The sequence below is a fragment of the Miniopterus natalensis genome, chromosome 1 (assembly GCF_054644295.1).
Source record: "Miniopterus natalensis isolate mMinNat1 chromosome 1, mMinNat1.hap1, whole genome shotgun sequence".
Classification (NCBI taxonomy): Eukaryota; Metazoa; Chordata; class Mammalia; order Chiroptera; family Miniopteridae; genus Miniopterus; species Miniopterus natalensis.
The window spans coordinates 31,527,961-31,542,296 of NC_142081.1; positions in this window are offsets into that span (position 1 = coordinate 31,527,961).

Consider the following 14,336-nt stretch of genomic DNA (forward strand, 5'->3'; position numbering starts at 1 on the left):
CCAAACAATAATAACAATAGCTTTTTATTTTACTTATTTGGTTCATTTATCAAACATCTAAATTCTTTGCAATATTTCATTTCTCTTCCCAAGAACACCACAGAGAAGCAACTAGGTTGCCATTCATTTACCAAAGAGAAAACAAGAGGTTTAGAGAAGAGATTAAGTAGCTTTCCCAGGATTACCCAACTAAAAATAGAACTGGGATTTGCACCCAGGTTTGCTTGGTTCCAGAGACTGAGTTCTTTTTTTAAAATTTTTTTCAAGTAATATTATGTACCATTTTATTGCCAGTATATGCCCAACATTAAGCATAGAACTATAAATACACAATGTAATTAAAGTAGAAAATAAAATAGTTACAGGTAAAGGGGAGGAGATACAGAGAAACTTTTCCTGCTGCTAGAACATAAACACAGGCAAAAGCCCATACAAATCATCCATTCTGTACTCTTTTTTTCTTTTTTAAATATGTCTTTATTGATTTCAGAGAGAGGAAGGGAGAGGGAGAGAGAGATAGAAACATCAATGATGAGAGAGTCATTGGTTGAGCCCACAACCCCGGCATGTGCCCTGACCAGGAATCGAACCCCGATCACCTGGATCCTAGGTCGACGCTCAACCGCTGAGCCACGCCCGGCGGGGCTGTACTCTTGTTTCACATTCTTTACATACGTTTCCACATTTTTGCCATTAAACAAAGTACAGATAACCCTGTAACAACAGCAAATCGCTTCCATAATAGCTATTTGCCTTTCCAGTCAAATTCATTTTATGTCAGGATTTTTAAAAAGTCAAGATGAGCAATCATTAGTATCCTGGTTCCAAGTGATCCATTTTGCCTTTCACCAAAACTGGTAGTTTTGACAAGTTGGCTGCACATGAAAAGAACAGATGTAGCAAAAGGCAATTTTTAAAAAAGTAACAGAAAATCACCCTTTAAATAGTTTTCCAAAATCTAGAGACTGAGTTCTGATCTGGTACTTAGGTTGACTACAAGCTCCTGCATGATCTTGTCGCCACTCACAATTCCAGCCTCTCTAAGTTAATCGCCCAGCCCCACCGGTGTTCTTACTCAGATATGTGACCCTTCCGCACCACTTCCCTCAGCCTGGAACACTCTTTCTCTCCCTGCTTCTCTGGGGCAGGCCAGGCACCAGGACTTGCTGGTGCAGAGCCTCACAGACAGCAGCTAGGACCCAGGTTCTCTGTGCTCTCTGCCACGCCACCCACAGCCTCTGTTTCATTCTTCGGGGCCCTGAAGTAGCACATGCAGTGCTTGGGAGTCTTGCAGAAAAGGCTAGCCTGGCTCATTCATTGGATGTCCTAGGCCCGATTTTTCTCCCAATTATTTGGGCCATCTGTACTCATGATAGTTTGGCACTTTGGTGCCAGTGGACACGGTCTAAATCGCAGGAGTGTATGTGTGATAGGCCACACGGTGGCGCGTTGGAGACTGAAGCTGACAAAATTGGACTAGCGCTTGCTGCAAAGGCTGTGTGGATGTGAGTCAGCTCAGTGTTCCACGGCGGAGGGAATTTGCAGAGAGCCTCCAGGGGCAGCCGATGGAGCCAGAACGGTTACCCACACACCCTCTCATGGAAATCGAACTGAGCACTTGGATAAGACTTCTCCCTCTGGCTCTCAAAATCGGAGAGATCTATAATTGCAGGCCACTTTCTGGATCAGTCAGTGAGTCAGAAACAATGAGTTTGGTTGCAGATAATTAGACCAACCCAGACTGGCTCCAACAGTGAAAAGGTTACGAAATGCGAAAGCCCCCTGGCAATGTGGGCTCCAGGGTCGATTAGATTCAGCGGTTTAATCAGGCCTTCAAGTTCTCAATGTCTTTCCATCTCTGGGCACTGTCTTATGCGGTGTTAGCTTCCTTCTAAGGCTGACTCCTTTATGCAGCTGCAGGACGGCTGTCTACAATTTCCAGGGCTACAATGCTTCCTTTTCCACAGCGAGAAAGGAGGGTGGGTCTGTTATTTTCTCAGAGAAAGAAGAGGCTTTTCCCTTTGTGTACCCTGTTAAAAGCTCTCCTTTCATTGACTAGAATTGGGTCATACACCCATCTCTAAACCAAACTTTGGTAAGCCTCAGAATGGGATTCTGATGATTAACTTGGCCCACAATACAACCCTCACAAACGCTGAGAGCGAAGTCAAGTTCTTCATTGTCCATTGGCCGTGAGCCGAAGTGTGAGGCTCGACTACCTGGACGGGGTGGTTTAGCTATAAAAAAAATAAAGATGCCTGGGCACGGAGGAGGCAGCCACGGGGCCCGGTCCAGCAGGGAAACACACTGAGAGATGGCTCGGGGATCACGGAGGAAGCGAGGAGAGGACAGTGTCATCGCCGTGTTTCAGGGAGAAGGGATGTTCTGCTGGGATGTATGCAGCTGAAGGCCAGGAAGATGAGAAGAGAAAGGGAGCATTTACTGGTGAGCTTAGCGAGGGGAGCTGCGGGGCAGGTGGGGAGATGCGCAGATGGAAGGTCACCGGGGATGGGCAGGGAAGAGATAACAGTGGAGAGTGCGAACGTCCTTTTGAGAAGTCGGGGCGATAGAGGCCTAAGGTGGAGCGGAGGGAGCTGGTTTATATCTCTGTTTGTTTTGAAGATGCTAGACTAGCACCTTTCAGTGCCTACTGAAATAATCTATACAGAGAGAAGGCTTTACAGGAGCGGGATGACACACTTTAGAATCTAGAGCAGGCCGCGTCGCTGGGCCTTTACTCCTTGCTGTTCTGTTCTCAGAGCCCATCACGACAGTGAGGATCCTTAGTCGCAGCAAAGATAAGTTTGTCTGACAGGCGAGTGACGTGTTCAAGAATCCCATGTGGACTGTGCACACCAGGAGACAGGCGCTGGCCGAGGGTTCTCGGGTGGGAGAGATGGGTCCCTAACCGGGGTGAAGGGGCTGACTTTGGGGAGAAGGCATGCCTCCTGCGCTCCGCCGGGGGGAGAGGGGAACGAGGCTGATCATGCAGAGGTGAGGCCTTCTCACCTGGAGACTTGTACATTATCTAAACAAGGGAGCATCTGCCGTTGAGTGTGGAGGGAGAAAGGGATTCAGAGGTTTGAGGAGCACGGACAGGTTTGGAAATCGGCCTTTCAGACAGGAGAGTGAGACGGGCAGAGAAACGCAGGCTTGCCCGGCAGCACTGTCGCACAGGAGGCGCTGGAGACCTCGAGCTGCAGAGGCCTGCTTGTCCCCGCTGGGGACTTCCCGCAGCAGCACCCATCCGCCGGGCTCAGGAATGCGGAGGTGGAATCCTTAGACTTCTCCAAGGCGGTTTTGCGAGGGTCTGGTGAAAGGAGATGGGCAGTAGGCTTATGGGAAGAAATAAGAAGAGCGTTTGAAAGGAAGGTCCCCGAAACCTAAGCTTGATGTTGAGAAAGTGAAAACAAGTAGGGGGTGGGGAGATGACAAGAAAATAGGCAGTTGAAGGAGGTCTCGGTGTGGTTGGGAAATAGTCTTCGTGGCAGAGATTTAAACAGCAAGCAGGGCCCGGCTGGTGTGGCTCAGCGGTTGAGCGTCGACCTAGGATCCAGGCGATCGGGGTTCGATTCCCGGTCAGGGCACATGCCCGGGTTGCGGGCTCGATCAATGACTCTCTCATCATTGATGTTTCTATCTCTCTCTCCCTCTCCTTTCCTCTCTCTGAAGTCAATAAAGATATATTTTAAAAAATAAAATAAAATAAATAGCAAGCAGGAAGAAGGGGCAGGAGGGTTGGAAGAAAAGTATTTAAATTAGGGATTTGGGTGGTAGAGACAATATTCTGTTGTTGACAATATTCTGTGCATGGTTCTTTTTTTAAAAAAATATTTTTATAGTTAACATATGATGTTATTTTAGTTTCAGATGTCCAATGTAGTGATTCAGCATGTGTACAACCCCTCACGAAGTGATCAGCACAGTAAGTCGCGTAACGTGTGTGACTCTTACAGTGACTGCCTCCCGTGAGGTGGCAGCAAAGGCTCCTTGGAGATGAGAGGCCTGGTTTCTAAAGGAGCATCTTTGGATGTTGAAGTCCCCCAAGAAGATGGTAGGACACAGATACGGAGATTTCAAGTGCCTATGACCAAGGCTGGCCCCGAAGACCATAGCAGTAATGGAAAGACCACTGAATCCAAAGTCTAGGGAGCCAATTTCTCCGCCCATCGTGGTCACCAGCTATCCCAGTAACTTCAAGCAAGTAGCTTAATGCCTCCAGGTTTTAATCTGCTCATGGAGCATGAGGGAATTATTCAGCACGATCTCTAAGATTCCTTCCAGGTATAAGGATGCTCCTGTTCTGTGATTTCATTCTGTCGATCTGTTGGGGTTTGACTGAATCAGCTCTTCTCTCAAGTGCTGGGCAGACTGAGAAATAGACGTAAGAGTAAGAAATCAAAGTAACAGCTGATTACCGGGAAAGCTGGACTGGAGGATGTAGCTTGGACCAGAGCCCAAGGGACCTTCCTCAGTCCGTGTGCCTTGCATTGCATTTACCAAGCCAGTCCTGGCCAGGCACTGGCCTTTCCCGGCAGGGACGGGCTGCTCCCCAGCAGGCTCACCGGCTGGACGCGAGGTGAGCGGAGGCCGCTGCAGGAGGCCAGCTCCCTCCAGAGAGAGCAAGGGAGAGGCCACATGTGGGCAGTGGGCGCTGACACATTGACCCTGGCCGAGAGGGGAGAGCTCTGCTCACTGGTTCTGGTCACCCTTCCTGTCCAGGGAGAATGAATGGAGGAAAGACGGGTGAAAGCTTTCTTTCCAACATCACCAATTTAGTGGAAGTGTCTTTTATCATATGAGGCCAGAACTTGGGGAAAACAAGAGACTGTTTCCTCCATTATAAGATATGGAGTAACAACCCAAAGCAATAGTTTTAAGTCATATCTATTAAGTTGTACATATAGGTGGGGAGACACAGAGGGTAACATGGAAAAAAGTCCCCTGAATGATGACAGAGTTCCAAGAGCATCTTCCCATAGTTTTCCAAATGTTCCGTTTGTAACTTGGAATCAAGTCAGAATTATGAGGCTTCTAAGCAACATAACCACAGACAGTAAACAGGGCTAACGTCATTTTAAAATAAAACAAACAGACCCCCTGCCATCTTAGCTCTTCCCAGGTCAGTTGAAGTGTCAGTCCATTTAAGGAGACCCAATTTGGTGCTGTTGACAACTATGACAAGCATGACAAGAACTAGGCTACAGGCCAGGGAGAAAAATGCAATGTGAGCGTTCAGTGACCACCCCTCTGCCGTATTCTGTTAAGCTGACATCTTTGCTACTCTTGGTTCTGACACATTAGTAGGGGGACCCCAAAAAGCAGCCAGTCACATGGGCCATAAATCCTAGAACCACAGCAGCTACCTCTGAGCATCAAGGATGCTGCAGGGCCCAGACTTGCTCCTAGAGGTAGGCAGGCACTTTCACGCAGATGATGGAAGGCTGTCAGGAAAGTTCTATTTTCCCTTCAAACTTCCCTATTGAGATTTATAAAAGTCCACCATCAGGTGCTTACACGGGGGAGTTGAAGGTAGGCTAAAACACTCCCTATAATTAAAAAGGAATTCCATTTTATTAATTATGCTCTGCTTACTGAGGCAGGAAAACAGGCTCATTGAGTCTAAGGACCTTATAAAGCATTCTCAGCCTTTTATATAACATTATTATATTTATTGCATTCTCTAGCTAATGCCAAGGTAACCACGATATTCTACTCTTCAAGCACTTCAGCTAATGTGGTTTTTCCTAAAAAAATTGTGGCAGCTTCCCCAGGCTGTGGTCGGAAGGGAGAACCAGGAGGGGAGCAGGCATTGACTTTACTAAAGAATTATTTATACTTTGGTTCTGAAGTCCATTAATTGCCATCTGTTGGTAATATTTCTTTTATTCAACTTGGCACTGTTGCAACACATGCACAATGTATTCCTTTCTAGGACACTGGGAAGTCTCAGGAGGCTCAGCAGCAGGCCGCAGAGGGAAAGGTGGTGTTGAATTTCCATGTGTGACTTAATTTTCTGAGTTATTTAATCTCATCTCTCAAAGAGGCAAATCATCACTGTCTTTGGACGACTCACGCAGGAAATCAAATCTCTTTGTTCAGTTCAGTTTGCATTTTCCTCAATTCATTATCTTAGTCACATGGAGTCCCACTCCCAGCCCAGCCCCTGTTGTAGTGTTTAATTAACAAGGTCATTGACAAGAAAGGTCCCTGCTGGGCTGCAGTGTTTCCTGTTAGATTCTAAGTTCCCCAGAGGACACAGATGAGGCTTGAACCCAGCGTTTGGGGTTGATTTCCAACTCTTTTTATTTTGACAGCTCTTACATTTATTTATTTATACCTAAAGCACTTTAGGAGAGCAGAAAGACGTCCTAGAGCCACTGGCAGAAATTGCAGAAGTTTAATTCATTGAAATATTTATTTATGTTTCCCCCCTGAATTGTCCCTTTTCCCGGATATGCTAAGGTTACCCAGGCCTCCTGGGAGTCCGCCCTGGGTGAGGAAAGCACAGGCACTAGACGCCTTTTCTTTCTTTCGCAAAACTTCAAGCCCACTGATCAGATGACGCAGGGGTCTGGAGAGAGCGGAGAGAGACAGAAGGTTCTGAAGAGAGCAAGGGGGCGACATACAGGAGAGATGGCTGGGGAAGGGCTGAAGGGCTGGGGGCCTGCGCATTCCTCTCCGCCCATCTGCGAGATGGAGTTGCAAAGGGGATTGGTATCTGGCTTCCAAGAAGTGGTCCAGGAAAGTGGCCACAAAGGGGGATGGCTGCATGGTGTGCCCAGGGACGCAGGCCACAGGTGGTGCACCAAGAGTTAAACACCCTACATGTCACAGCAGGTTATGAAGAAGGTAAAGAGAGAGGGATCTTCCTGCAGGTCCCCTTTTACTCCGGGCCTGGCTCTTATCCTGACCCCACTCTCATTCTGTGGAAAGCCTTCCACTTACTGGAATCTTACTCTACCTTCAAGGTCAAGTTCAAGTGTTTTCTTCTCTGCTAAGTCTGTTCCATTCACTCTGGCCCCTTATTCTGCTCATCCTCAAAACTCTTCCCACACTTACAGATGGCCCCACACAGAGAAGCACTCGATGACCCATTGTCCTAAAGGCTTCTCTCATTTGTTCAGTCCACAGATATTGAACTCCTGTTGTGTGTGCCAGGCTCTGTTCTAGGCACTGGGGAGGGGACTGTGTGCAAAGGAGGATCCTGCCCTCAAGGCGCTTACATTCTAGCAGGGAGGAGACAGGGTTGTAGCTCTTGATCTTTAAAGTGTGCCAGGCTCTTGTCCCAATCTAATTAAAGGTTATGAGCAGGGGAGAGTCACAGAACACTGGAGGGGCACAGCTCTCAGGCCATTCTGCATGGAGAAATGGTACATCAACAAGTCCCCAGAATATACCGGAGTGCCCAGGCTCCCTAGGTCATGAAGGAAGAAAGATCCACAGGTGTCAGGCAGGGCCCATAAACCCCAATCTCAGGCACAGCGAGATCTCAGATTTTTCTACCCTAAAATTTGTATTTCATTACTATTATGGCTAAAGACATCTGCACGTAAATATCAACTTTTAGTGTATTTCCTCTGACCTTGGAGTTGATTTGGAATCCTCCTACAGCTTAGTAAAAAGACTATTGATGATTCCCGAGGTGCTTCATGTACGAGGAAGGAGTGTCTTTCCTGCTCTAGCTTAAATGTGTCCAGTGGTTAAAGGAAATTTTTTATACTCAGGAGTCAGGATTTGGCAGATGCATTTATAGCTAAATATCTTCCCAGGCCTAAGTGGGATGTTGGTTTGAAAATTTGGCTTCCCTGCCAACAGAAAGATAAAACATGGAAGGAAAGCAACTTGAGAGTGGGTGGTCTTTTTCCAAATCACTGGCATTGTCAAAAATGATTCCCCCACAATACTGAAAGCCAAGTATGACCCTGGAGAAAGGGGCCTTGGGTCCACATGGAATAGTGAAGATAGAACCAGAGATTGATGGTTCCTAGGAAAAGCAATGATCTTATATTTGGTGTTAGAATCCCTCAGCCAGACCATTACTTCAGAATCATTCCTCCTGTTGAGGATTATCATTCTGTGAGGCAGAGATCTCAACCATGGGATTAGGAATTGTCTTATTTATTTTTCTTACAATGGTGTGTCAACAGCAAAGAAAGAAAAGTCTAGACAAAGCAGGGTAGTGGAAAGGAGATATTTGTAATCATTAACGTGGTAAAGAAATAATTATAGATCTCAAATAGACCCTGGAGGGATACCAGATGTTACCAGCAGTTGGGAGGAAATCTGGCTGGGTATGTATGTGAAATAAGATCTATTCCTGCCAATGCCACCCTTGGCAATAGAGGTTCAAAGAGGGAAATTGGGGCTTTCAAAACTTCACTTGCAGGTTGGCATGTAGTATTTTGTTTTAAAAAAGGAAAAAGGAGCTAATGTATAAAAGGACTCTTTCCTCTGCACCTGCATTTTATATTATAGAAAGTTTCCTACTAAGGAAATAAATCTAAGACTTCCCATTCCAAAAAAAAAAAAAAGTCAGTTGTTTGAAGGTACGTACAAAAAATGAGATTTTCATTTGGAAGCTGCCCCGGAAAACTGCATCCTTCAGTCCCCATGACACACCAGATGAAAGAACCCAGGAGAATGACAAGGACAACTGTCTATGTCAGTTTCGTTCCTGCTTTATTTTATCTAATAAGTGATGCTTCATGCCTACATTTTGGGGTCCTTGAGCTTCTGTTTGCTGTACAGTGATTAAGCCACATTAGAGAAGTCATGGGCCCCCTCGTTTATTTTTTAATACTCACCTGAGGATATGTTTTCCATTGTTTTTCAGAGAGAGTGGAAGGGGGGAGGGAGAGAGAGGAGAGAGAGGAGAGAGAGAGAGGGAGAGAGAGAGAGAGAAATGTTGTCTCCCACATGTGCCCTGACCAGGGCTGGGGACTGAGCCTACAAATGAGGTACATGCCCTTAGCCGGAATCAAACCCAGGACCCTTCAGTCCTTTGGGCTGAGACTCTAACCACTGAGCAACCCTCATTTTTAAAAAAAAAATTTTTCTGTTATCCTGTCAGGTGTTTTTAGTTTTTCTCTGTGAAGTGATCATTTGAGTTTTGTTTCTCAAGTTACAGATAGACTTGAAAATGTTGCCCTTGATGGGGACAAACACAGAGGGAAGGGGTTCGGGTTGCCGCTTGAGTAGGATGAGCGGTAGGGCTGAGGCAGTGGGTGCAGCAGAGCCCAGAAATCACCAGCTGGTTTGCAACGTGCCTTTCCTGTCCCGGCCTAACTATGCTAGGTTTTCTTGGGAGATCTTGTCACTCTTTTCTCTCTGCTGGGTGGTAAAATGATTTAATAATCTTCATAGGTTTCCCACAGATGCTGCACCTCTTTCAGCCAAAAGCTCTCATTTAAGTTGACTATGCTAATCATTGATAACTAATTTCCAACAATTGAATTAGACAATAAAAATGAGAACAAGAACAGATGATATTAACTAAAAATGAGTCCCAGAGCACAGAGATAAGTTAAGTTTTCTGAATAGTATTTGGACACCTAAAATACAAAACAAACACATTCCATTTGCTTGGGAAGAAGAAAAGTAAAGAGAACATTTTGCATTGCTACAATTTTTGTTACTAGGAAACACTGGATCTCGGCCATCTTGGGATTGCTAACATCTCACAAGTAAGGTGAATTCCAAGAAAGTCTGGTCAGGAGCAGAATTGACTGTCTCCAAACCATATGATAAACCACTTATTTCTATATGCTGCCAGGCCATGTTCACAGCAGCTAAGGATTAGCTAATAAAAAACCCAGCTGGGTAAACAATCCAATCCAGTGTAACAACTACATGCTTGCTGTCTGCAAAGGGCGTAGGTTTGAATCACACGGACTCAGTCTCCATGTTCTTCAATTTATATACACATTAAGGATGATCATGGCTTTAAAATCCTCTGAGAGAACCAAAAAGACCTCACAAACTAAAGAGTGCCACTTCCTACCCTGTTACCCAAGGAAAAATCCCAGAGCATTATAGTTTGGGTGAGACAACCTACTGACTTTGTATATTAGACTGTGCTTCCATATCTTGTGGTTTGGTCTTCAATTCTGAAGTATAATTGAGTTAAAACTGTTTATACCATGTTAGTAATTACAGGCAACATGCTTTATTATAAATGTTGATGGAAACAAGACCGTAATGTACCACAGCCTGATGCCTAGGTTTCTGCAAGGTCAGGATAAGTTAAGATCAGGAGCTAAAGGAACCCACTGCATTACCGTTTCTTTGCAGAAGCATGGATATAAGACGGGTGACCCCATAGGTGACTAGGTACTGAGTAAATACTGTGTTGCCTTTCGGGATAGCCGCCTCTGTCTAAATTCTAGACTCCCATGAGTGTAAAACAAAGATGTTTATTTTAGTATTTCTCTGTGTCCCAAATAAAGCTACTGTGGACTCACTCATGCCAATGGGACAGGGCAGAACTGTTATCTAACATTCAGAACACGATGACCTGCTAATTAGCCCATAGATGTGCTCAATGGATGCGAGCATATGCAAAGTAAACTATGCAGAGCTTCATGTAGATAAATGGCATAAAGGGAAGTTTTAACATCATTTTTTTAAGTTAAATTGCCTGAGAGTGCTTCAGGTATGCACTTGGGTACTTTGATGGTTACTCTCTGTTCTTTTCTCAGTGAACCAGATTTCCATTTGGTAGAAGCCTGTGATTTGTTTGTTTGTTTGTTGCCTCTGGTTTTAAATGTACAGGCTCTCTGAAATGATTTGGGAATGGGGGGCACATGGCTTGGGACTAGGAATGAGTAAAGTTTTAGGGGAGAAAACCCTGCCTGGTTTCAACCAGAGCAGCTCTGATCTTTTTCATATATTGGAGTTTCTTATAAAGTTTCTTGTGGGGGCAAAATTTTTTCATTGCTTAAAAATGTACTTGAAAATAATTTGTAGAGAACACTGTGCTAAAAACACACACACAAAAACTATGTAGCTAAGTAGACCATCATCCTCAAAATGGGAGTTAACACCTCTTAAGGCCCGTAGAGATGAGCCAAAGTTAACAGGGAGCAAAACCAAGGGCCACAAAGATAGATGGACCTGATGATGAAGACAGCGGCGGTGCTTGGGAGAGCAGGTCACGGGGGGAGCCTCTCCCCACCCTGCAGTGAAGGCCCACCCGGAATCTTTGTCAACTCCCAGATCACATCTAAACTGGAAACTGGCGCTAATGATCTTGCTGGCATGTCATCTCTGCAGAGGTAACTGCTGCTGGACGAGCCTCACTGAATACCAGCCAAAACTTAACCTAGAACCCCACACGCTCTTTGTAGCTAAGTCCGCCGTAGGTTTATACAGAACCCAATGTATTTGACCTACAGATTACAGTCCAGGGCTGTTGCTTTTGGGAAGGGTTTTGTCTTAATGAAAAGAAATAGAAATGTGTATGCTTTGTTCTCAGAATTAAAAGGACTAAGTTTGAGATTGAAAAAGATACTTTAAAAAGGGATTCCTATCTACTAATGGATTATCCCAGGGCAAAAAGTGAGGCCACAATTTTTTTAAAAGTCAAAACCCAAGTAACATCTTTGTTTATTGGGAGATAAAAAGCTACATTCCCCTTTGATCTGTTCCTACAAAAATTGACTTGTCAGTAAATTCCTTTATGGGAACACATCCTAAGAGATATTTAGAGATGAAAAAAAAAGATTTATGTACAAGAATGTTTCAGTTACTTATAAAGAGGAAAAATAGGAAACTACTGACATACGTGGCATAGGAATTCAGTTAAGTAAATTACGATACATTCATACATGGGGATGTTATATAGCCCTTCAATGTCATGCTGTTGAAGACAAGTGATTTTAGAAGATCCTGATATAAATGTTAAGTGATGTACATTAACTATTGTGATAAAGTTAATTTAGTGAGAATGTTAAGTAAATCGAATATAATCCCTATATGTTTAAAAATGTATAGAGATTAGCATTAAAAGACAACAATAACATTAACCTAAACATTAATACCATTTATCTCTGTGTGTTGGAATTAATAATAATTTAAATTTTTTTCCCTCTGGACCCTCTTTTATTGCATACATCCTCTATTAAGAGAATGCATTATTTTTAGAACTAGAAAAAAAAAGCTAATTATGTAGCAAGGTACTTAGGCAGGCAGAAGCTGACATACTTTTATTCTGTAAGGAAATCTACTGGAAAAGGAACCTGGAGTCACTAGGGAAGAGATGGGTAATCTGCCTGAGAATTCCCAGAGCGTCAGGAGAGAGAGACCCCGATCTGAGTCCCCTTCCTCATTCAAAGTAAGGGAAACGTTGGGTGGGCTGCACAGCTCCCAATGTGACCCAATGACATAGTGGTTACAACGATAAAAAGAGGCAGCGCCAACTGGTTGTCAAAAAGGACTGATGCCTGGGTCTGGTGGGTGAAGAGAGGTATCTGTCCTGACTGTCCTCGCAGTTTCTAGCTCTGCTCTGATGCTTTAGATCAAAACAGTGCATCTCAGCGACATTTGATAATATCCTGGAGAGGCCTCTGCTAAGGAGAGCATTCTTTGAGAAGGGGAGATGTAGGCACAAACCATTGAGCTGAAACCTTAAAAGAAGATGTAAACTTATTTTGTACCTCCAAGCTGGTAAAATGGGACCTAACAGCTGTCATTTTTTTTTTTTTAAAGGGTAAATTAGCTAAGAACACATACAAGCAAGATGTTGAGATAAAGTTCTGTAAAATGAGATGAAATGGTATAATACAAGTCAAGAATGATTAAGATCAGAAAATACCCTCAATAATTATAAAAATAAGACAACCAGAGTAGAAATATCGAGATTATATAAATAGTAATAAAAATAATTAGCTTGAGGAATATTCCAGATAAATATTGTTAATATTTTGTTATGTATCCTTTGAGATTCTCTACCATACACAACTGTTTGCAACTTGTTTAACTTAAAAATCTACCAGGTGTATATTTGTACATCAACAAATACAGATCTAGGTCATCTCTTTCCATGGCTGTGTGGGATCCCATGCTGTGGCCAGTGAGTTTTTAACATTTGGACTGTGATATTCTAACTTGGCGGTTGGGCTTAGATGGTGAACAGCATTCTGTCGGTAAGTGAAAACTTTCCTCTACAGATGTTTTTCCTCTTCGTGTCAAGTACAGCCACTCTGGCCATACTCTTAATCAGACTTAAGATAATAAATTTCCATGAATTAAAAGATAATTTTGTGAAGGTCAGCAGGCCCCAGGCAGAAGAATATTCTGGTTTACCAGACTTGCCTCCTTATGGTGGATAAGACAGTTGAGCCAGTGTTAGTTTGCCCTGTTCCTCTGTCCCTGAGTCTTACAATGAAATATATACCAAGGAGACAGACTGCCCCCCAACCCCCAACCCCACCCCTGTTCCTCTGGACGGAATGGCCTTGATCTGGGATACAAAGCTCTCTACTCTGGTGGACGGAATCTGGAGAGACGCTGTAAATCTGTGAGCTCTGAACACGCTGGGGCTGCTGCGGTCAGCATTGCCTCTGTCTTACCTGGATGAAACCTGCCCAGACTTTTCCTTCTGGATCATTTAAAGTGGGAAAGCCTGTGGACTTATGTAGAGGACCTATGACCCAAGAGGAGCAAAATACATCCATTCTGAAGAGAAACATATCTGGGCCCATGAGAGTCTTTAATTAGGACAAGGGTGAGAAGGTTTTGGGGAAGGATGTCACTGGCAATGGCTATAGATTTAATTTTGTTTTTACATCCAATAATTAGAATTATTTCCCTGTTTAAAAATATGGTGGGAAAAGAGCTTAAAACAATTGAACTGTTCAGGGGACCTAAAGAAAATTAAAACAGGCTGGATGCATTGTAAATTATTTAGCCATTTTTTTAAAAACAGATAAACATTTAACTTATTTCTAGCTCTTTTTTGTGTCTTGGCCTGCAAGAATCCTTGCACATACATCTTGTCACATTTATTTGAGTATACCCTATAAAAATTGCCTTAAAATGCGATTGCTGGGTAAGAGTTTGCAAAATGTTAAAGTTTTTGATATATATTGCTAAGTTGCCCTCCAATAAGGTAATTTATATTTCTACAAAATCTATATGAGAATGGTTATTTCTTTAATGTTGTCCCCAACACTATTATAATTATATTAAAATTTAAAAATATGTCTAATCTGAAATGTGAAAAAATGGCACATCATTGTTTTATTTTTAGATTACTCCTGATAACAATGATGATGGTCATCATCACTACTATTTATGTAGGACTTACTGTGTGACCAATCACTATAATAAACATA